At 37.2% G+C, this 25,997-nt stretch overlaps 1 protein-coding gene across 5 annotated transcripts in view; it reads right to left on the bottom strand.

The window, feature by feature from the left end:
* The window catches only part of GRIK1 (glutamate ionotropic receptor kainate type subunit 1), a 352,546-nt gene that overhangs the window by 318,569 nt on the left and 7,980 nt on the right, over positions 1 to 25,997 (bottom strand). The window lies entirely within an intron of this gene.

The following is a 25,997-nucleotide window of genomic DNA, read 5'->3' as shown; positions in this document are numbered from 1 at the left end:
GATAGGAAATAAAGCAAATGTTTCTCATTAACATTATAGAATATCATTGGAAAGATGTAACAAAGGGGAAATAATTTCAGTTCATCCTGTGTATTTCAGGTTTTTGCATGGTACAATTTATTGCTGAATGCTACAATAATCAGGCCTTGTTCTAATGAAATATAATCCTCACATGGGTATGAAAAATAGCTGAGAAAGCTATATATTTTGTATTGGATACATGTAGAAATCCAATTAAATGTTAGGAAACAACTTCACAAATTATGTTTAAGGTACATTCTGTGTAACTTAATGTTTCAGAAAAATCTAACTTATTGCAATAGTCTATTTAAAACTTTTTTACAAGTTGCTCTTCTTTCCTTATACATTGTAGTTAATTTCTGTTCAGGTAGATTGACATATTTTCTCATCTTATAAATTATATTTCATTCCTCATTTACCTTTATTTTGCTTTAGTCTTAAATTTCACATTTATTTACATGGCATCAGGGGATAGTCTTAAGAGGCTTACCATGGTTATAAGTGGCAAATAGAGATGTAGACAAAAATAATTTAAGAGGGAAATTAAAAGACAAAATGATTAAGAAAGAAGGGTTAAATTTTTAGGGAAAAGTGTCCCTTACAAATTAATTTTTCTCTGGATGTTATGTTTGATAGACTTGTAAGAGCTTGAATTATTTGGAGGACAATCCATCATTTCCCCCCCAGGTACTTCATTTGACTAGTTGTCATTTCTGATGAAAAGACTTTAGCCGCATGAAGTATTAAAGCTTCATTGCAACATAGTCAATATTATATGGTATTTGCTACAGCTAAAATTGAGCAAATAAAGAGATTTGGTGCATTCATAAACAGCAACTTGCTACACCACTGGAAATCTGTTGTTTCTCTTTTAGAGAAGAAGCATAAATGAAAGAAAAAAAAAGCAAAACAAATAGTATCTTGAATGTCTTCAAAGTATGTAATAAGCAATATTACAACAACAGACTTGATTAAAACATGCATCAATAATATTTCTGAGTTTTTTTTTTTTTACTACCTTTTTATACAAAGGGTTCGATGTAATTCACCTCAATAGGGGAAGAGGAAAAAGAGAAAATTCAGAGTTCTGTCAAAGTTTTGTTGTTCTTGACTGTTAGTCAGTTATATATATTTTTTAAATTTTTATTTATTTTATGCATATAAGAACTGGGTTGTAGGCCAGAGGTTGGGGAGAATAGGGGGAGATGAGAAGATTCACCAGAGACAGAGTGGGGAGCAGAGCAGGCAGATCTACTGAAATACACTGCTGAGGGGAGCAGCGGGTGAAACAGGAGAGGTCTGCTGCACCATGTGGGTCAGCTCCCTGGCCAGGGATCAAATTCATGCTGCAGATAGCTTCATAGTGCTGAGACTTAATCCATTGCGCCACCAGGAAGGCCCACATAAATTTTAAAACTGAAGTGTTTGCCACCCTAAGGAAGTGTCATCCCAATTTCCAGATTTTGTATTATTTTCTGTGTTCTAGATATAAAACAGTATTAATTCATTACATGATAACTGAATGTTTACCTTATTCCAGAGGGAGTAGATATATTCCATAAATCATAACCTGGCAGGTTCTTTCAATGTACTTTGTCATCATTATTTTTAGTAGCTCTGAAAATATGTGAATTATGTTGCAAAAGAAACAATTGAGGAGTTATGTGCAACTAATGCATTTTGAATCAATTAAACAGTTATGGATTTTTAATTTTTGAAAAGTTATTATGTATACAATGAATTAAAACATGTTCTATAGGCATGAAACCAAGAGGTAAATCCAATAAAGCAGGAGGCTGGAGAAGATCATCTCCCTAAGTACTAACACATGTCAAGGACTGCTGCTCTGCCCAGACTAGCCACTGAATTCAAGAATAAAGGTTCAAAAGAGAAGAGTGATTTGATGTGTAATACTTTAAAAATTCTTCTTATATTCTTACTTAGGATTAAACTGTGCTAGTCCATTTGGTGGTAAAAAACAATAGTTATACCTAGAGTACAATTATAGTAAGGTTGTATTATTGTTTTGGTCAAAATGGATTTGTCTTCATTTTTAAAAATACCTCACAGTGATGTAGAATCCTCATGTAGAATTTAAACAAATTCAAGGAAGTGATCCCTTTGGCCTCATTAAATATAATAATAGTTAACATTTATTGGACACTTACAATACAGCAGATACTGTTCTAAAGGCTTTGCATATATTAAAAAAGCATTCACATTTGTTAATTAAATTTATCTAGACAAAAACCAAAAGGACAGAACTATTTCTGTTTCATGGATTTATGTGGACTCTATTCACTACTAATTATATTTAAATAGAACCATACAGTGGAAAGTCACTTTTATTATTTCCTTAATTCTCAAATAGCTGTATTTCCTAGACATCAACCTGCTTTCCAACATTTTCCATTATCTACTGTTATCTTTTTCTTTCCTATTCATTCACCCTCAACCACCAACAGTTTTTTCTCTCATTCAGTGTCATTTTGACAAACACGACCTTGGTCCAATTTCCTGCCAGCACTGTCCTCAGGTCATCCCAGATCTGGAACATGGGAGAAAGTAGGTTGAACAGCTGAGGGTTGCTTCAGGAACCTTTAACCTATTCTCACCACATAGCGCAAATTAGAAACCAAAATATAATCTTCAAAATAGACTTCCAAAATGTGTTTTTAAAATCATATGGTTGTTACCTTGCTGATTGAGCAAAATTGCACATTAGAGTTAGATTTCTGGATTTTATGATATCTAATAAATGTGTTTCATTGTAATAGAAGATTAAATTATATCTTTACAGAGGGTTAAAGTAAGCAAGTAACTAACATTACTTACTCATTTCTTTAATGGAAATAAACACTTACAATTCATTTCTTTCCATTGCTCAAGTTAATATAGAAACTTCAACAGTGAATAAAATTTCTTTGTTAGCAGTGACACTTTCTTTCATTTGACTAATGCAGATGTGACTGAGGCTTATAAATTATTCAATGAAGTGCTAAAAGCTTCTCAGGACTTCCTTCCATAAAAGCCTTTGTTAGATGAATTTTTTCCCCAGATGCACAAATTGCATAAACTTTCAATTTTGAGTACAGAAAATCTTCATAAGAATACTTTGAAGACACTTAGCGATCTTTTTATAAATTAAATTTCATTTTAAAAAACCTCATCTGAGTTTTTCATATTGTGTTCCCATTTTCAGAGAAATGTCTCTTTAGCAAATAATTCAACTGAACAAAAAATTGTTTCTACTCTAGCCAACAGTCACAATTTTTTTGATTCAAACTTTCTTAAAATGGCAAATGAAGTATTTAGTAGTGATCTTTAAAGATTCCAAAGACAATTAAATACTTCACGATGAAAAAGAAATAATTTTATTGGCTGGTTCATCTCATTTTCTTAATTGCCTGATAAAATATTTAATAGATTATTGGCTTTTCTGAGATCTTCTATAATGGTAAAACCAAGGAAACAAGTGAATTATCTGAGTGATCTCTCTAGTCACTAATATGACTACATTACTAAAATCTGACTGCAAATGAGGTAGAAATACACTCATGATGGTGATATTATTTTATGTAGTTCCCAGAAGTCAACACATTCTAACATATTCTAACAAAAGTAACTTTCATTTAGTTTGTTGAAACCTAAGCTAAACAGAAAGAATAGAATAAAATAATTGTTATTTTGTTAAATTAGATGTGGTCTTATCGTCTGAAGTCCCAAGCAGTTGATAAAGTTCTCAGAAAACTGTTCCTTAAAAAATTACAAACACGTTCCTTATTCAATTAAGTGATCTGCATAGAAGAAGGGAGACCATCATTTAAATATCTATATTGAAATATAATAATTGGAGATCACAGATCTGCTGGCATAACTTTCATCCATCAAAGGATTCAGGCATAAATCATTTGAAAAGACATTTAATTTGCAGGCACTTGGAAGAAATAATACTGTAAAGTAGCCAGTTGAACAGCAATTGAAAAAAATACCTCAAATAAACGTGTTGACTATCAACAAACATTTTAAAAAAAAAAATAGGACTTTTCAAGCCCACTGCTTAATAAGATTTACAGATCTTGAGAACTAGGATAAATTTCTATGATAAGTAGGAAACTTGGTTTTTCCCTTTTGATTTGCCTGAACATGTGGACATCCTATCTTTCTATAATAATTCCCACTTAACTTCTAGGGAAGTTAACACCCTTAAAGTAAAAATAATGTTAAATACTTTTTTGAGAGGCCTGTAGGGTAGAAATTTGCCAATGGGCAACTTTTACTAAACTGAGAGAGACTAATGGCTAACATTCCCCCCTCAAAATCAAAGTTATGGTGTAGGGTAAATGATTGTCAGGCTTTTCTGCCCTCCCACCATTAGGATTAATGATGGATCCCTTCGGTCCTGAACGCATGCCTGATGGTGGGCACCTGGAGTGGAGTGTGGACATGCATAGGTGGGTGCACCTGAGCCAAGAGACTGGGCGTATAAGGCCAGGACAGCAGAGGGCTGTGTGGTGTGGAGTGGTGTGGTGTGGTGTGGTGTGGTGTGGTGTGGTGTGGTGCGGTGCGGTGCGGTGCGGTGCGGTGCGGTGCGGTGCGGTGCGGTGCGGTGTGGAGTGGTGTGGTGTGGTGTGGTGTGTTGTGTTGTGATGTGTGGTATGGTGTGGTGTGGTGTGATGTGGTGTGGTGTGGTGTGGAGTGGAGTGGTGTGGTGTGCTGTGGTGTGGTGTGGTGTGGTGTGGTGTGGTGTGGTGTGGTGTGCTGTGGTATGGTGTGGTGTGGTGCGGTGCAGTGTGGAGTACTGCAGAGTAGAGTGGAGAACATGAAGACAGCTAGAAACCAACATTGCTGCTTGAACCAGTGGTGAACCTACCCAGGTTTGGGATGGTTGCATTACACATGGTAATTTTTTCTTTGAACTTGTGATACTATATAATATAATTAACTGAGTGGGATTATAGGAAGCTGACATTGAAATAGCTAGAGGATACAAATAGCGAGAATGATTACAAAGATGTGATGCTACAAAATACTTCAATGGGAATTGGCCTTTTGTTTTTCTGTTTTGATTTTTGCATAGAACTGGGGTGTAGGCCAGAGGTGTGGGGATGAGAGGATTCCCCAAAGACAGAGTGGGGAGCAGGACAGGATGATCTACTGAAATACACTGCTGAGGGGAGCAGCAGGGAGACAGGAGAGGTCTGCTGCACCATGTGGGTTCCTCCCTGGCTGGAGATTGAACTCAAACTTGGTGCTAATAGGGCTGACTTAACCCCTAGGCTACCAGGAAAGGAAAGCCCAGAAATTAACCTTTATTGTACTATATAAATGTCCTACATACAGTCAGCCCTTTGCAAATAATAATTACAAAATATTATATATTATACCTATTTTGATGTGCAGCTTTTCACTGGGTTTAGTAATTTTATATACCTCTATTTATACCTGAGAGTGTGTGACTCTAATTTGGTGTAGAATACTAGTTTTTCTCTTGCCCATGGAGAAAGCACAAAGAAGCCAGCTAATTTAATTAATTTTTAAAGATTTATTTTATTTATGTATACAAGAACTGGGGTCCAGACTAGAGATACAAAAGGTGAGAGGATTCACCAGCGACAGATTGGGGGGCAGAACAGGTAGATCTACTGAAATACACTGCTGAAGGGAGCAGCGGGTGAGACAGGAGAGGTCTGCTGCACCATGTGGGTCACTTCCCTGGCTGGGGATCGAACTCATGTGGCAGTGGCTGATTATAGCCCTGAAACTTTAACCCCTGCACCACCAGGGAGGCCCACTAGTTAATTTTGTTTTTACAAGAGTTACTTCATTGGTTAAAAGTAGACTTTCTTATCAGAAAACCAGGAGCTTCATATTGCACGTATGCAAGCTTGGATATTATGTCAATTATTATTTAGAAACTCTCTACTAAGTGAACCTCAGGTATCAATAGCAACAACAAGCACACAGGATTTTCAATTTGTCAGTAATAGTCTAGTGCTGGGCATATCCTAATCCTTTGAATGATTCCAGTAACCCTAGGTGGCAGCTGCTATAATTATGGGGCTATTTAGGAAGCAAACCTAAAGAAATGAGATATTGGGGCCTCCCTGGTGGTGCAAGGGGTTAAGCACAGTACTATGAAGCAATCTGCAGCTTCTTCAGAGCAAGTTCAATCCCCGGCCAGCCAGGGAGCAGCCCACATGGTGCAGCAGACCTCTCCTGCCTTGCCCGCTGCTCCCCTCAGCAGTGTACTTCGGTCAATTTGCCTGTTCTGCTCCCCACTCTGTCTCCGGTAAATCCTCTCACCCCTGCATCTCTGGCCTGCACCCCAGCTCTTGTATGCAAAAATTTGACTATCTTGCTTAAGATTACAAAGCTAGGGAATGGCAAAATCAGCATTCAAAATGCAAAATCAGCAAAATCAGATTTAAGGACTTCAGAAGATTTGTCACCAACCACTATTTGTAAATGTAGAGTCAAAGTTCAATTATATCTAAGTGGAAAAATATTCTGCAAAATAGTTTATATGTACTCTTCTAAACATTTACTGTGTAGAACAATAAATATGATGATCTGTTTAAAGTATAAGAAGACTCAGAGACATGAGGCTCTCTGCAGTGAGGGGTCTTCAAGGAGCCTTTGGACTAAGGAAAAAATCCCTAGAAGGGTATTATTGGGTTAATTAGGAAAAGGAAGTAAAGTCTGAAAATTTGATATCATAATATTAAATCAGTTGATTTTTAAAGATTATATTGTTGTTACTTAGGTCAACATCCTTGATCTTTAATAAATAACAAAATATTTTGGGAAACCTATAGAGAGGTAGAAAATGATAAAATGATTGTGGCAAAATGTTATTTATTGGTGAATCTGAGTAAAAGGTATATGGTAGCCCGTAACACTCTCAGTGTAACTTCCCCTATAAATTAAATTACATAGTGTTTATTCTAAATTCTTGACTATGGAGAAGAGGATACAAATGCCTTCTCCAGGATTTTAATACATGGAAATACATTTTTCCATGATAGACTATCAAGTGGTGATGTGCATGAGTTGGGATCTGGCTGAAAAACAATTAGCAAGAAGAAAAGAAGCTGATGACATATTATCCTTAAGAAAGGACCTACAAAGACACCCTCCCCAAAGTTTTGTTTTAGGCAAAATCAAGTATCAGCCACTAGTCTATACCATTGAGCTTATATCAAACATCCTAAACAATTTAAAGTATAGTCCTTGTTTAGGATACTTGCTATAATTTCACTTATTTCATGGCTCAGGTATCATAAAATCACAGTATTTGCATATAATTGCAGATACACATGGTTAACAAAGCTATTTTTATACCAGAACACTACCATATATGGAGATAGATAACTTTGTGAAAGTATTGTTTTTTCTTTGAATATCAGCCCAAAGCACCTGTATTACACTGACAGTTGAGCAAGAACATCGGCTTGAGAGAAGAACAAGGTTCGAGTCCTAGTCCTGCCATTAAGTAGCTTCATAACTATGGAAACTGGCTTTACTTCTTAAGCTTCCAGAAAGTTATCTGTGAACTGGAGTAATGAAAATCTACCTTGCAATTCTACTGGAAAAATAAAAATGGAGAGCTCTGTAAAGCATTTGGCACATACTAAAAGTATTATATGTCTCAGCTATTAAAAAGCTGTGGTGTGTTTGTGTGTGTATGTGTGTGTGTGTGTGTGTGAAGATAAGAGAGTTCAGAAAGGGTGTATCCTCACAAAAATGTCCACTATTTCACAGCTATGCCAGAGGCAACCCTCATGTTTGATCACCCTTAAAAATATTTAAGTTAAAGTACACTCTCCTGCTTAAGCATGCAGCACAGACTCTTGAAAGACCTGGGGTTGTAAATGTTCTTATGAAAACATAAGAAAGAAAACTATATAAATGATATGTAGTCATAAATAAAAAGCAGTGATAAGTTAAGGAGATAATGAAATGCCTTTTGGGGGGCATAATTATCCTAACTTCCAAGTAAGGAATCACTGGACACAGATATAAATATTTTGGTCATCGTAGTATCAGCTATGCTTTTCTCATAAGTCTTAGTATTTATTTCTCTGTTTTCTTTTTTCAAGGTACACATATACATAAACTCATAGGTCGTAGCTGTCATTAAAATGAAAATACATATTCAGTATTCATAGTATTGACAGATACTGTAATTGTACCTGTAATTGTCATTTCTACTTTCTTTTTTGCTAAAAGAACTCAAATTTTGTTCCATCACAGTGTATTTAGGCGTAAGAGATAAAAAAGTGCTTTCTCTCCAGCAGCATTTTCTGATCATGGGTATTGACATTTTAGACCAGATAATTAATTATTGTGGAGGTTATTCTGTGTGTTTTTAGGGCATTTAGCAGCATCCCTGGTCCCTACTCACTATATGCTGATAGAACGCATTCCCCCTGCTGTACAACTCAAAAGGGCTTCCCACACCACCCAATTCCTCCAGGGAGAAGCACAGATAGATGACAGGATGCAGTGGGACTGGATTTTTCATATCCACCCAGAGCTCTTATATGTCTGTTTAAATTAGTACTTTACCATAAGTCATTTGCTTGTAAACATTATTCACAATGAACAGAAATGTATGTCCACAAACTATCTATTGGTTATATTTAAACTTGATATAATTAAATCATTCATTCATTTATCTGATCATTCAATGATTATTTACTGACTTCCTACTATAAAATAGGCACTGTGCTATAGTATACCTTACCATGCTATATTCCCCAGCTAGTCTAGTTTAGACATTAACTCCTCCTACAGGAAGTTAACATATTTGCTGGATCTCAGGATGGTTTATTCTGTCTCAGCTCTGCTTCCCTATGGTAGAATTTTTTGCCAGAGTCCCAGCACCATAAGGAGGCAAGTTAACAATAGCATCGATAAAAACAATAAAAATAAATGCCATAGCATAGGTTGTAGAGCTAGACCTGCTTGCATTTAAATCATGGCTCTGCCTCTTATAAGCAAGTTACTTAACCTTACAATATCATCCTTTCTGGAGAGGATGTAAAAATGACATGATGTGATTTATCTAAAGGGTGGGTTTAATCACAGTCCCTTCCCTCTTTATCTATGGATTTTGAAAACAACTTTTCAACTTTCCAGCATTTCTTGCTTTTTTATTAGAGAACGAAAACACTCATAAGATTCATGTTATACTAAAAATCTGCTTTTATGCCCAACCACTGAAGAAAATAATTTTGAGAAAATCAAAACTATTGTCATATCTGTAAAAGGCTAAGATGAACTACAAATTGAGTTAATGAAAGCTTTCTTTTATTTCATACATTTGTCATTTTAATTTTTCTCACAGTCATCTAGTTTCCTCTTTTTGAAACATTAATATTAATATGAATGCAGTACATGGGAAATTATCCAGAAGTAAAAATGCATGAACATAGAAGGAATTATGTTGAATGAAATAAGCTAGACAAGGATTAAACACCATGTGATTTCATTCATGTAGTATATTGAGGAGAAAAATAAGCAGATAAACTTAATTAAACAAATAAGCATTTGGATTGTAAGATCAATTAGCGGTTACAAGAAAGGGAGGGGGAAGAATATGGGATGTAAATTGTACATCAGGGAACAAATAGTTTGGTGAAGGATAGAGCTGGACTTAACGTGGTATATAAACATGTTGATTCTCAGAGATATGCTATAATATACACTGTTGTAACACAGTACTACCATTTTTAAAAAGTTTGAAACTGACATTTCCATAGAAAAGTATGGAACAAAATGGGTGTGTATGATCTCATCCATATTAAAGTTTGTTATGAGAATTAAATGAGATTATAGATCTGATGTAGCACAGTCTTGGGCACAGAATTGAGACTAAATAAATGGCAAGATTGTTGTTGTTGTTGTTATTATTATTATTATTATTATTAACATGAATGACAAAGTGAGGGCAACAGAAGAACACATTTCTGTGCAGAAAAGAGGGTGTATAATATAAATAGGAAAACTGAATCTAAATCATTGTATCAGGTAACAGAGCTAATAGTATCCCCACATTTATTTTAAAAATAGGGGCTAATACCCCCTAAACTTCTATCCATAAACAATGAGAGAGGAAGAAAGAGAAAAATGAGTCTATAAAAAAAGGGACTATTTAATAACCGCCATGGCATAGCAGCAGTGTGGAGACAAAGGAACAAATAGTCCTCTTGATAGCAATTCATCTTACTGGGACGAAATCACTCGTAAGAGCTCCGCTCGCACTCCACAATGAGAACGCCAAAGCTGATGAAGATTTAAAGCCTTAAATATCACTGGGTTTAAAATATGTAAACCCAGTGCTGCTACTTTGCAACCTTGTAAAATACACATAATTGCAGGAAGTGTCACAATGAAAGCAGGATGACACATATATTCAGACTCGGTTTACGAATATCCAGTATGTGTGTGTATTTAAATCCTACAGATCAGCTGGCATTATAGATTACAATTTCAGTTCTTCCCAGAAAAAGTAATAATGCTTGTGTTTTCCTCTAAACCAACATGTATCTGATGTTTTCTCACTATATCCACCCTAATTAAGATGAAAGATTTTCTTTATATCATTCTGCATGTTTTTGTTTGCACACCTAAATACTTAAACAATGGAGTCTGAATTTTAACATGGGTTAGGAAAGGATATTCTGCTTGATGCTTTTGGCATTGATTTTTTACAAAAATCAGAGCACTCAAAAGCTGATGAACATTTAAACATCTTTTCACCCCAGTTTGATGAAGTATTAAGTTCTGTGATCCAAACTGTTAGAAGTGAATGATTAAACACGTCTTGCTTATTGGCCAAGTTGGCACATTGGTATTTATTCTTTCTGCTGCCTTTTAATTATGGTATTTAGAGAAGGAGATGTTGATCTTTATTCCACTGACATTTAAAAAATAATGGAGACTTATGCAGTGCTTTTATTTTCGCTCAGGTGTTAAAAGAAAGACCATGGGAAATAACACAATCCAAATCCTCAACAGCATGCTGGTGAACCCACTATGTGCAAAGCATTGAAATTGGAACATTCTCTTCCTTCACATACAACTTACAAATGCTTCTGCTCTTCTGAGTATAAAACCCCATCTCCCTGCCACACTCAGGACAATGGCCTTTGAGCATCTTTTCTGACTTACCCCCAAAATGACCTAGAAAAATTAGGTCCTAGAACAATCTATTTTAAGTCAGTATTTAAAATTTTCAAAGTAGGTTAAAAATGATCTTAAAACGTATAGTTTCTAATGTGTTGTATCTTGTATTTGGGTTTCCAATATTTTCATCAAATCATGGGAATGACTGACTTTTGTGAACATAGCTGCAATATCTTAATTCTAACACTAATCATCCTCACCAAGTCAATCACTCAGAATAGAATTAATTTATGTTCAAGAATGTGATTTATTAAATACACACACCTTAATATGCCTCCCTAAGAGATGACTTCTGAAATCTAGTTGTAAAATAAGACGGACTAATGAGTAGCCGAATGGATAGATGGAAGATAGACAGAAGGGGAATGTGGGGGCCGGGGTGAAAGAGAGAGAGAGAGAGACTTTTTCATAAATCCACAAATTCTCTGGACAGAAGAAATCAAAACTAAAACAGCTTCTGGCCTCTCTCCGCTCTCCCAGGCCTTCCTCAGGAGCACAGCGCTGACTTATGCCTGGGGCCCTGCACCAGGGTAAAATTCCAGACGGGTGGCAGCTGTGCTTTATTTTGCTAAGAGGGAAAAGGATAATTCTGAAAGATGTGAGAAAAGGAGAACTGGCAGGGCACAGGCGCATTCTCAGTGGGACCGAGTTTAGGAGACTAGATGGAGGAAGGGAGGATCAGGAAACAGATGTGTCATCTACTGATGCACCTTGGAAAGTCTTTGCCCCAGAGATGCACAATCCCACCAGCCCAGTGGCCCTGGGGGTCCCACATGAGCGAGTTAGTCAGGTTGAACTCGATCCTCTCTCCTGACACAATGACCTTTCTCTAGGTCTCTAAACACACCCAAAACTTTCTTCTGCTTGGAGGCAGTGAACAGATGCCCGTCCCTGAGTACACGCCATTCCCGCATAGCCTGGGGTTGCTTCCTCCAGCCTTCAGATCTGGCTCATAGCTCCCAGGGACAGCTAAGTTTTACTGTATCAATACGTCTCGTGCTCAATAACTCACTTATCCAGGCTCTCAGGTCTTCATTTGCATTGTTCAGAACTCTTTGTTCAATCTTCACTTTGTGTAAAGCTTTGTTCAAAGCTACACTTTTGTTTAGTTCTATGTGATCTCACCCACTAGCATCCCTGCAGGTCAGAATGGTGTCTGCCTTTCTAGCAGGGTAAGTCCAGGGCAGGCTCAGTGAGAGGACATTGTAAGCTAAATAGATCAATGAAAGTCCTTAAAGCAAAAGAAAATGCCAAGGCAGCAGGAATGAACACTTCATTGGCTGAGAATATTAAGCAGCTCCAGTTGCCATATTGTGATTGCAGTAGACAACTAAATCCCCACTGTATCCTGGGTTTGAATTATCACCTATAATTCTCCATGTAAATTTAAATATATAACAACACTCTATAAGGTTATATACAAGATCAGTCTTTAACTGCCATAAAATGCTTATTATGCATGAATATTCAAATTTTATCTGTTTTTTCTTAAAGATTTATTTTTATTTACACATACAAGAACTGGAATATAGGCCAGAGGTGTGTGGGGTGTGTGTGTGAGGATTCACCAGAGACAGAGCTGGGAGAAGAACAGGCGGATTGACTGAAATACACTGCTGAGGGGAGCAACGGGCATGATAGGAGAGGTCTGCTATGCCATGTGGGTTAGTTCCCTGGCCAGGGATCAAACTCAAACTGCAGTGGCTGGCAATAGCTTGATAGTGCTGAGACTTTGACCCCTGATCCACCAGGGAGGCCCATAAATTCTGTCTATTTTGAAATACTGGGAATGGTGCAGTAATAAGGGCAGGTATTTGATTACCAGAGGTACACATGTGTTTCCTGCACATATGAATGAAGCAGGGAGCAACATAGGAAAATAACTCACAACTCAAAAAGCTTCTTGACTGATTAAATAGGCAGTATCTATCCCTGAGATGATATTTATCACCTAATGCGCCATGTCAGTAGAACTTCCAAATAGCTAGGATTAAACCTGCTTACTCGAAGTCATTTTATTTCCAAATGACTTCACAACTTCCCCCTGTAAATTAGCTTTTGTGAAAATGAAACACCTTCTAAAAGGGAATTTGCATTACTGAGCCATGTAAGACCTCTTTAAGAGTATAGAAAACAAAAGGAATGAACTTACAGTAAATAGCAATGGAATCTTCCTAACATGAATTTAATATTTATTTAAAGAAACCATCAAAGAAACCATTTTTTTAATAATAAATTTTATTTTTATATTCCCCATACAATTGCAACGCCCCCCATTCTGACTCCAATCCCTCCCCTCCCGCCCCCCACCCCCCAAAAATTGTCTCTGGTTCATAGTTTTTTGTTGATTTTGATTTTCACTTTCTTATAGTTATTCATTTTCCTGGTCCCTTATTTAAGTTTTCTAGATTCCTGCTATGAGTGAGACCATCCGGTATTTTTCTTTTTCTTTCTGGCTTATTTTGCTGAGCATGATCCCTTCCAGCGCCATCCATGTTGCTGCAAATTGCATGTGTTTATCTTTTTTGATTGCTGAGTAATATTCCATGGTGTATATGTACCACATCTTCTTGATCCAGTCATCTATTTTTGGGCATTTGGGCTGTTTCCAAAGCTTAGCTATTGTAAATAGTGCTGCTATAAACATAGGGGTGCAGGTGCTCTTTGGAATTGATGTTTCTGTGTCCTTTGGGTAAATACCTAGGAGTGGAATTGCTGGATCCTATGGAAGCTCTATGTTTAGTAGGTCCAGAAATCTCCACACAGCTCTCCATAGTGGTTGGACCAGTTTGCACTCCCACCAACAGTGCAGGAGAGTTCCTTTTTCTCCACACCCTCGCCAACATTTGTTGTTGCTAGTTTTCTTAATATGTGCCATTCTCACTGGTGTGAGATGGTATCTCATGGTAGTTTTGATTTGCATTTCCCTGATGACAAGTGATGTTGAACATTTTTTCATATGCCTGTTGGCCATTTGCATTTCCTCTTCAGAGAAGTTTCTTTTTAGCTCTTCTGCCCATTTTTTGACTGGATTATTTTCAAAGAAACCATCTTGTTCTTGTGCATTAACATTTTAAACATGAATATATTGGTTATAGCAAGGATTTCTATAAACTGTTGCCACAAAGTTGATTTAATAGAAACAAATAATTTATTCCTAACCATGAGAAATTCTGACTTTAACCCTATAAATGAATGACTTTCTAAGACTTTATAACCTTTATAATAGATACTTGACTAGTATGTCCCACATAAAAACTTTCCCAAAAGTCAGCAATTTTAGCTTATCAGTATTTATGTGATGCTGAATATATAACATAATTTATTCTCTCTTATCTTAAAAATGGCTGTAATGTTGACTGTGGCTACTAGTTAGAGCTGCAAAGTGTTACAGAATAAATGTGACCCTCCAAAGTTCATATGTTAAAACCCTATCCCCAAATGTGATGTTACTTGAAGGTTCGAGCAATTCTGTTTCAGTGAGGTCATGAGGATGAGGTCTTACAGGGGTAGTGGTCTCACAACAGGAGAAAGAAGCTAGCGCTGCCTCTCTCCCTAGTGAGAACACAACAAGCAGGCAGCTGTCTGAAAGCGAGGAAGTGAGCCTTCACCAGATACTGAATCTGTTGACTCCTTGAACTTGGACTGCCATTTACAAACTGTGAGAAATAAATATTTGTTGTTTAAGCCATTCAATCTCAGGTATTTTGGCATGGCAGCCTGAACTAAGATGCTAATAGGATCAAATGATACAAATTTATCTATGATTCATAAATAATTATTTGCAAATGAAATAAATATAGTTATGATTACCATAAGCTTTCTTAACATTAAACATGTGCATAATTAACATTGTGATAACCACTTTACAACTAGGAGCTCAACTAGGGGCCTCCCAGGTGGCTCAGGGGGTTGAGCACAGCACTGAGAGGTTATATGCAGCCTCTGCAGCATGAGTTTGATCCCTGGCCAGGGAGGTGACCCACATGGTGCAGCAGACCCCTCCTATCTCGCCCACTGCTCCCCTCAGCTGTGTATTTCAGTCAGTCAGTCTGCCTGTTCTGCTCCCCATTCTGCCTCTGGTGAATCCTCTGACACCCCACACCTCTGGCCTGTATCCCAGTTCTTGTATGCATAAATAAATAAATCTCTAAAAAACAAGTAGGAGCTCAACTAATCTCAAAATCTCAGTGAAACAGACCTAACCAAATCCCATTTTACAGACAAGGAAATGAAAGCTAAGAGAAACTATTCAATTTGCCCAAGTTTCCACATTTAGTGAGATGTGGAGCTGAGATTTTAAATGCATAAAATATTAACATCCTGCCTGTTCAATCACTTCTTATTAGCCATTATATGTTAAGTCTCTTCTATTTAAGTTGGAAAATATTGGAAGGCAAAAACTAAGTCTCCATTTTTCTGCCATGTTTCACAACAAAAAATATTACAGGGGAGGAGAGTCAATACTTATTTATCAAGTGTATTCATGAAAGTGCTTTTGTCCTGGTAACTCACTGAAAATAACCAAATAAGGAAATACATAAATGTTCAAGAAACAACCCATATATCACATTATTAAAATGACATTTTAAGGAAAATCTAGCTGGAGTGATAGTGTCTGATATACTTACTAAATGGCAAGTTTTACCTTCATTCTTTCATTTTCCTATCAAGGGTTCGTTCAGCCCAGTTGCATTAAGCTGCCTAGGTAGGTGTCCTGGCAGAAAGCAATGGCACAGTTGCTGTTGGTGACTAAGGGGTGTGCGATGAAGGTGCCTTTTATAAACACATGATGGGATAAGAGAAAGTGTGGGATGGTGAGGTAATCCCTGAGGGGCACCCCCCAGCTACCCTGGACTGAAGGGCAAGGCAAGGGAACTCTCAGACACTTAGAACTTCGGGAGAGAGCTACCCCGAATGAGTAAACATCTGCAGAGGAGGAACTCAGGCATAACAACTCACAGGATCAGCAGGGAGGGAGTCAAGGAGACAAGTAATTAAGCCACGTTCTGTTCCTGTCTCTTCATCTGATGGTGATTTCCTTTGACCAATGACAACAGAACTCCAGAAGGGAAGATAACCTTGACATTTGGGAGACCAAAGGCAGCTTTGATCTGGTGGGGGTAGATCTGGAGGGGCAAAGAGCGACCATCCATCACAGTCATTGGTGAGGAATGCCCTCCACTGGAGGAGGCAAGGTTCCCGCCACCTCAGATGAGGTGTGCATGTGGAGGGTACATTCCTGGCTTTTCTGGAAACATCCCAGCAATCTGCAAAGCAGGAGCAAATCCCTGGCTATTTCATGAGTATGCACCTCGACAACATGAGCAGGATGCATTGTGCCTTCTTGAGTCTGGGAAAATGGGGTTCACATTCTTGGCCCTCTTTGCCCTAATTACAGGAGAATTGCTAGTTTGACACAATGTAGTGCCTGCTGTCTACCTATAGCCGTTGAGTAGATTGAACTCTTGCCTGACTCATTTTTTTTTTTTTTTTTTTTTATTTATTTGTTTGTTCATTTGTTTTGTTTATACATGCACTGGGTACAGTCAGAAGCGCGGGAGGGTGAGAGAATTCACCAGAGCCAGAGCGGGGAGCAGAACAGGCAGAAGGACCGAAGTACACTGCTGAGGGGAGCAGCGGGTGGCAGGAGAGGTCTGCGCACCATGTGGGACCCTCCTCCGGTGGCCGGGGAGCAGCCGGGAATCGAACCGGCGCCGCAGAGGCTGCGGGCAGCTTCGCAACCCAGCGCTCTACTGCTGCGCCACCGGGGAGGCCCTTGCCTGACTCATTCTTAAACTGTATTTTGAAAAGGCTTCTGTCCCCTTACAAAGCATGAGGTTGTGTAAACCTGTATGCTGTTTTGAAAAGGTTCTCTGTACTAAACCCTTCAGCAGCACTGACATGTTTCCCAAAGTACTTATTTTGACAATGGATATTAAATAGTGAAGATCTTTTTTGCCTGTTTGCTTATTTGTAAAAAGTAAAGGTGTGACTCTTTTCTGGATTTGAAATCCTGTTTTCTTTGACCAAGGATGGGGTGGGGGTGGGAGACCAGAGAAAAATATTACAGTGATGACTATACTCTCCCAGCAGTAGGGTGGGTTGAGACTCAGTGAAGATTTATGCATAGAAATTATTTTTCATTACATTTTTTGGGGTCCAGGAATTCCCTACTCGGCTTGTTGGTTCATAATCCCTCCGGGGATGAATAGAGCATATTACTTCATTTCTCTATGTTGTGAGAGAGATTTATATTTGGTCTTCGGAGGAGATATAGCTATTGGTTGAATAACTGGTCACTATATAGTGCAATTGTAACCTAAGTAATAGATTGATTTTCCCAATACCAAGAAAGAGTTAGTAGAAAAGGGTTATTGTACACAGCCAAACAACAGGTATTGGTATAAAGAGCTAAACTTTCAATACAGACACACCTCTTTTCAACTTTGCACTTCCATGTATTTTGTTTTCTTTTTTGGAATCCTCTCTTTTTTTTTCCCTAGTCAATTGCTACTTCCTTTATATATTTAAATAAAATAATTTTTTTTTCACTCTGGAAATATTTTCCAGACCTTCTTATATCTTGCCCATTTTTCTCATTGAGTTGAGCATACAGTGACCCCTTCATTCAAAATCATTTTTCATGGCTTACAATTAACATATTTATTTGTGTGATCACTTTATTCTTGTCCATGTCTTCCTACACTATGATCTTTATGAAGACAGACTATTCTCTGTGGTTGTTAATTTGATACCCACAGGCCTTCAAGGAGTAGACACTCAAAAGGACTGGGGTGCCACTGATTTGGCAATTTGATGCACAATTTGGTCACTTACTGCAATGGTTACTTGTGTCTCAATGGACATAGTCTCAGAAAAGTCCCATAGATGCTAGGTAAGGGAATCGTTATCCGAAGCTATGTCCTGATTCCTGGCAAAACAACCATGGCCTGTTACCTCCATCTGAACTCCCTGAGAACATGTAATGGACTTCTTTATGTTATTTAATTCCAGAGTAAGATTTCCAAAGCACCTACACTGAATCTGTACTTCAGTCCTTGAGATGTTTAATCCAGTACTATTGACATTCTGGCCTGGTTAGTTTTTTTGTTGGGGGAGGGGGTGGGCAGCTATCTTGAAAATTGTAGAATATTTTAGCAGCATGCCTGACCTCTGTGCACTAAATGCCAAAGCAGCTCCCCCCTCCCCAAGTTAAATCCAACAAAAATATTTCCAGACACGTCTGAATGGCCCCCAGGGTACAAAAATCATTCCTGATTGAATATCACTGTTCTAGGGGAAAAGCCTGACAGATTCAAGTAAATACATAAGTGTAATGGAAAAGGGCTGTTGAAATGCTCAGGCAAAGTTTTTGCAATACTTCAAATAAAAAGGAAGGTTAGACCTCACTGCATGGCCCCACTAAGACTATTATTAATTCAAATTGCTGCCATTCTTAAGGGTTTTATTTTACAGTTTCAAAAATATCTTGATTTGTAATCATTTCCCAGGGGGTTTCAAGGAAAAGTTGAGTCTTTATCATGAAATAAATCAGGAAATAACAGGCCAGCATAGGCCAGACTGCTAATAGCTAAAATTTCACTCCAGTTTCCTATGCTTTTAATTAAGACTTTTGAATTTGGTTTTGTTTCTGAGCACATAAGCCCACTGGAATACAGTGATGCAAATTAATGTTCACTGAAAGCCAGAAAAATCGAATTAGGCAAAGTTCTAAAAGAAATCTAGTTGTAGTGAATTGAGAATTTTGATTTAAAAGCTGCTGCTCACAACACAATTCTTGTATTTGTTCAGGTAGCAAATGCTTATTATTCTAAAGAAGTTGAGCATTGACTTTGAAAGTAAGTGGATTTACCTTTTCTTCGATGTCACAATAAAATAGTCCTACTGGCTGATTTGATTGTTTACTAAATAAAAAGACAATGAAGGAAGTGTTGGCAATCATCTAAAAACAGGCTCTGTCACCAATTAAACTGAAGGATCAATTCACAAGATGTATTTCCCCTTGCTGGGTGAAATACAAGATTGACTGGATTTTGTGCAGGAAATCGATCTTCAATTTCCATATCAACAAAATAGTTATTTTAGGAATAATGACCTTTTATTTTGGACCAACGATGAAGATATGTACCTAAACATGTCTATATGTCCAACAAATAATACTTGAATTTTAAAGTAAATTGATAAAACCACTAGTATGTTTTAATTTTTAAATAAATTTCCTATATATTTGTTTTTATTTCTTCAATAAATGCCAAAGTTTATTAAAAAAAAAATCCTGTGGGTTCAATAAAACTGATTTCACAATTATCTTACACATACTTATCTTTTAATTGTCCTTCATATTCTTTCATTAGTTTAACATTCACACAAGTTTTCATTATTCAGAAATGGCTGTTTCTTTAACAATGCCACAGGGATGCTACGAATCTCAAGAAAGCAATTCTGGAGGGAAAATACACACTATGCATTAAAAGTAACCCAAATACACTTGATTTTTATTTCTGTTACTCTTTAATCAATGCTCTTCATACCTATATATTAAAAATTACATTTCCTTAACTGTTGTAAAAATTATAAGGACACAAGTTTTTGCTTAAAGTGATAAAAGTTCAAATCCATTGCCTCTGCTCTGATATCCCTCCTCTTTTTTAACTTAATTTCAGTTATTGGGTCCTGCATTTGCAGACCTTTAAACAAATCCTTTTCTTGAGCAGCTTTTGGAGGAAATATGTGGAGAGGATTATGGAATTTTTTGACAAAAGATACTTAAATATTAGTGTTTGGTTCCTAAGACCAGATTGCAGGACTTAAAATGGTTTCCTCAAATCTTCACTAGCCAGAAGCAGCCACTCTGATGCCTAACTGGACTTCTGTGCTGCTGACTTACGGGATTCCATACCTTGTTGGTGTGTTGGTGTGTGTGTGTGTGTATGTGTGTGTGTATAAATGAGTCTCTCCACAGGAACTTTACAGTCATTTTTTTTTTTTACTATGTATTATGTTGACTATAGATTTATGGAATGCAATGATTTGGATGGCCACAAATTGACTTTATTTTTTAAAAGATTTGTTTATTTATGCATACAAGAACTGGGATGCAGGCAAAGAGGTGGAGGGGCCGTGAGGGGATTCACCAGAGACAGAGCGGGGAGCAGAACAGGCAGATGTACTGAAACACACTGCTAAGGGGAGCAGTGGGCAAGACAGGAAAAGTCTGCTGTGCCAGGTGGGTAAGCTCCCTGGCAGGGGATTGAACTCACGCTCCAGTGGCTTTGGATAGCTTCACAGTGCTGAGTCTTAATCCCTTGTGCCACCAGGGAGGCCCCCACAAATTGACTTTATAAGGTGACATTTTCCTCTCTTTCCAAGGCCCTGAAGAGGTTTTTATTTTTTTTTTCTCTATTCTGAGTATTACTTTTCAGTACAAATGTCAGTGGCAGGCTTTTCTCTGGCAGTCATAATGGGGAAGTTCTATTTCTGTATAATTTCTTATGTACTGCATTCACATCAATGCTTGATAAAGAGGAAACTAGATAATGATTATTATAAAAAATGTAACAGTAAACATGTGCCATGGAGGAAAGCTATCATTAACTCAATTTGTAGCTCACCTTGTCATTTCACTGATGTGACAGGAAGCTTTAGCTTTATCAAATTATTTTCAGCTCCAAGTGGAGAAGTGTGAGTTTGGAAGTGAAATATATCATGAAGTTTTAATGAATGTTTCCTTTGTCCCAGAAAAAAAGGAAAGATATTCTACAAAATTTATAAGTTGTTTTTCAAGAGCCTAGAGTAACATTAAAACATCACACCAAATACACACAACCTTCCAGGTTTTGTTTCCTTGTTTTAAAATCTGAAACCCCAAAGATGGAATTTAAAGGAATTTGAGCCAATTTGGTACTCAGGACCCAGACTGAAAAGCAAAATTTAAAGCCACCCCCTTCACCCGTATACAATCAGTGGTCCTATCAAAGGAGGCTTTTCTAGGAAAGTGAAGTAAATTCTCATTGATGGATATGCCAAGACCAGTATCTAGGGCAATTAATTATCAAGTACAAGTTTATGTTTCCAAAACTTTTAAAGCCTCTTATGTATGAAAGATTTCAATCGGGTGATTTGATTATGTTGCAACATATATTAAGGTACATTACATGGTCTCAATTTTTATGAAGTCATTTTACATAAAAAACACATGCAAACATTTGCAACAATATGTTTGGCATCTATTGGCATCTGTAATTAAAATGACTCCAAAAGCAAACAAAAAAGATGATTATTAGGATATAGGAGGGGCATTTGGGAGATTTAGAGGGAAGAGGACAGATGTAAGCCTTATCACTGACCAGGATATGCAAAGCAGGTACTAATTAAAGACAAATAACCCCCCAACAAATTGCACAGTTGAAAAAATAAAAAATATAAAACCTAAGTAAAACAAGATAACCCCCCAAAAATAGCATATTATTTTCTCAATAGTAGGCACATATATGGTCATAAAGCACTGACCTCACAAGATGAGTTTTATTCTATGTATAGGGAAAGAAAAAAGGGCTTAAAATCAGATTCTGTTCTAGAATCTAAGTCATATTAACTATGTCAGAGACTTATAAATGATGCTATAGGAGGTGAGAGAGTGCACATTTCCCAACTTACCACTTACCTGAAAAACACAGTATTTAAGTTCGATGCGTCAAAGAACTTTACCCCACCCCCTTTTTTTTTACCGTGTTCTCAAGATTTAGCAATATTTGCAGCTTCATTCTCCTATGTAAACAAATGTCTATCACCCATTCATGCATTTAATGTGATGAATCAAGTATTTTTTGAGCGGTGCTTTAGTGTTTTTCTTGGTGTTTCAGCCACACAGAAGTTAGGTCATCTTCTCTGCAGAGAGGTATCTCATTGGAGTATTAATTTCACAGAAGGGCAGGACTTTCTAATATTTATGATCTGCCTTTAGCCTAAAGGGTACACCTCATCACACTCCTCTGCCTCTATAATTTTCAGCTGCTTACCTTCCAATAAAGGATCAATTATTATGGACTATGATGAAGTGATGTGCTGTCCACACATTCCCTTAAATATTGTAAACTTTAATCAAACCAGACAACTTCAGAGCCCCATTGCAGGCTTCATGCTATTTTGGGTTTATTTTCATCCAGTTTTATTGAGCACTTTACAAAAACAAATGTAGGAAACATGTTGTTTATTTCATTATAGGAATGTTATCTACACTATCATATCATTTCCCTTTATCAAAAGCATAGGATGAATTTATTCCATTTTTTTAAACATCAAGACTCTTATTTAGTCACATGCCCTGTTTCTCCCCTTTCTTAATGTCTAGAGAGCTGTATAGACTTTCTGTCCCACACCTGATATCTTTAAGGATGTCACCCTACTTTGATCTTATTTTATCTTGACCTAATTTTCATTATTGTATTTGTATCAGATTATCATATATGCACTTCTGTAAGCCTTTGGAATATTTATATAATAAAATAAGCTATAAAAAGAGGGATGAATAAATGAATAAGCAAATGATGGAGAATGTGTGAAAGCATAAATTAGAACTTCATCCTCTGACGAGAGAAGGAACTGTCAAAGGTGACTCTGAAAACCCAGAAATCATTTGAAAGATCACTTCATAGGAAACAAAGGCAGAATAGAATTCAGGAACAGGACCTCAAACTTAAGTTAGTATATTCTCTACATTATAAGATGACATTAACCATTCATTCTATCTCATGATATGGAATGGGAAGAAAAATCTCAGATTCACACTGTGGGTTGAATTTCTGAATCTTTATGATAAAATAAAGCTAAAAAGAAAACAAACTTAAATTTTCTACAAAAAAAAAAATCCAGATTTAAAGAAACCACATTGATTAGGTCTGTGCTCCTTGGATTCTGAACTTTTATGTATTTTATTGTTTGTTTATTCTTTCTCATTCATCCAAATGTGGATGCTTTAGGGAGGAAGGGGCTGCTCTCTGCCCTGGAGGTGGTATAGGGAAAAAGGGGGTGCTCTCTGCACTGGAGGTGCTCTAGGGAGGAAGGGGTATACCACTGCACGCCGCACTGTAAGAGCCTGATATAAGGACCATGGTTGGAGGTAACCGAAGCTGGGTGCTCATCTGGGGCAGGGCATCCTCCTGCATGAGCTGCCGCTCCCTGGGGTGGCAGGGGGGGCAAATGGAGAATCTGCTGAGCATCAGAAGGGGCTGCCCCAGTCAGGATGTGGGTGACATCCAGGATGAAACAGGACAAGCCCCTCCCCGATGGAGTATCTGTAGCATTCCTCTTCCATAAAGACAGGTGCCTTTGATCGCTGTTTGGAGGAAGAAAAGAGAATCCTAAATATGTTCATTTTAAATAAGGAAAAGGAGGACACTGAAGACTCCTGCAGGGAGTAGGAGCTGGTGCGCCTAGTTTAGCTTAAATACAGGGAAGGAATGAAGTCCCATTTCCATGGCACACTACACTGTGATTATAAATGCTAAGTGGAACAGAGTTGTATGTTTTCATGCAGCATCTTGGCTTAAACCAATGATGATAAAGTGAAGGGAATTACGGATCCAGAGGGGATAAACTGGGGCTCTCACACACCTGTTCCCCACCAGCCTCCCTCTGAGCAAAAGGAGAGAGATATGGCCGACATGGCTGGCATGGCCGAGCTGGGAACAAAACCGAGGTGGGAGTTTTCTCATTCTAGGGCATTCGCATCCCACTATGCCAAGCTGCATGCAAATGATGAAGGCAATCATCTATAATGATCACTGTAACCCCTCAATTTCAAGTTGAACAAAGAACTTTAACAGGAGACAAAATGAATGAAAAAAAAAATCATCCACAAAACCTACCACTCTTCCCTTTACACATTCATTCTCTTTTGCTTCTTATCAATAAGAAGGAATTTCATACATTCCAATCCTAAGTCTGCGAATCCTATACTATGTTTGATATTATTTTGGTAGTATTTTCCATTTTCACACATATTTCATCATAAGAATTATATGTAATGGGTCCTTCTTTCCTTGGTCTAAATACCGGATGGTTTCACTTATATCTGGAATATAGAGAAACAAAAGGATCAGGGAAAAACAACAACAAAAAGACCAAACTTGCAAGCTGACCTTAGATCTGAGGCACACAGCAGGGGAGGCAGAAGGACAGGGGTCAAAACAAAGCAGGGAAGAGCACAGGGACTAGGGTGATGGATCTAGGGCACTGTGGTGGTAGGAAAACTACCAGGACTAGACAGGAGGGGAGAAATCAAATACATGGTTCAAAAATGAACCATGATATAAGAAAATTAATATTAAAATCAAACACACTATACTTTTCTATTCTTAGCCATTCCTTTCTGTTGAACATTTACATGATTCTATCATTTGCAGTGGCTCTTGTCAATATTGTGGACATGTGCAGAAACAGCCTTGGGGGCTCAAAGGTCACCTGAAAATGAAAGTAACACGACCTGTTTCAAATTCAAAAGGTCAATATAGCCTTTAGACACATCCATTTTTAGGAGATGAAGTGCAATAATATACGTAATATATGATATAAATATAGGCAGGTCATCAGAATGTAACTTCTGACTGTGGACTGCCAAATACATGAACCGACACTTCAGAGTTTAAAATTTATAAAGAGAAAAAAACATTAAAAGTTATAATGGAGTCCCTATAATGAAAAAAAAAAGCACCTAAATTTTCACCATCCTTCCCACAATTTGAATTATGAAGTACTTTATTGGCTCTGGGAATTAAGTATTGATTTTCTTAAAGGCATATTTAGACAATTTTGCTAAGAAAAAGAATCTGCGTGAATAGTTTGACTCTCAGTATTTATTCAAAGACATCAGCTTTTAATGTTTGTAACACAGTATATTTAGTACTTGAATCAATATTCAAAGTTAAATCATATTTAATTAAGTACAAAAGGCATATAATAGTTGGAAAGTTAGATGTCAATGAATGGAAATGGCTAATGTGTGATATTCTGCAAATTCATTCTAAAAATATACAACTGTCATGTCTGATCGATAGCAATCTTTGTATAAAGTTTATTTCTTCAGTGATTTTACTGACATATGCAGTTGTCTTAATTTTAATGGCACACTTAGAAAATTTTATAATGTATTGAATGGAATGGATACTCATTTTTCTATTTCTCTTGATGAAATCCATTACAGTTCTTTATATATTGCAAAGTAGGTAGAAATAAGAACGGCAGAAGAAATCTTGAATTGGGTTGTTTTTTAAGACTATTTTTTTAGAAGAGTTTTAGAATGACATAAAAATGGAGACGGTAGTACACAGGGTTCTTAGACACTCTACAATAGTTCCCTCTGTTATTACACCTTTAATAGTGCCATCCTTAAAATTAATGAACCAATATTACTAATATCTGTTTTTATTCAATAGTCCTTAGTTTTTACCTAATGTCTTTTCCTGTTCCAAGATCCCACTTAGGACGCCACATTAAAAGTATTCATCATGTTTCCCAGAGCTAATCTAGGGTAGGACAGTTTCTCGATTTCTTAGACATTCCTTTTTCTTTTAATGACCATGGCAGTTTTTTGTAAGTATTAGCCAGGAATTGTATAGCATGCCTGTCAATTGGTATTTTATGATGTTTTACTTGTGAGTGGATGGGAATCTGGAAGAGTGCCATTTGCATGCTATCACATCAAAGGCAAATACTGTCAATATGATTTGTCACTAATGATGTTGAACTTGGTCACCTGGCTT

This window comes from Talpa occidentalis, unplaced genomic scaffold (genome assembly GCF_014898055.3).
Source record: "Talpa occidentalis isolate TD23 unplaced genomic scaffold, MPIMG_talOcc4v2.1 talOcc4.4, whole genome shotgun sequence".
Lineage (NCBI taxonomy): Eukaryota > Metazoa > Chordata > Mammalia > Eulipotyphla > Talpidae > Talpa > Talpa occidentalis.
Note: the sequence above shows the minus strand (reverse complement) of the source record. Positions and strands in the feature narration are given on the sequence as shown.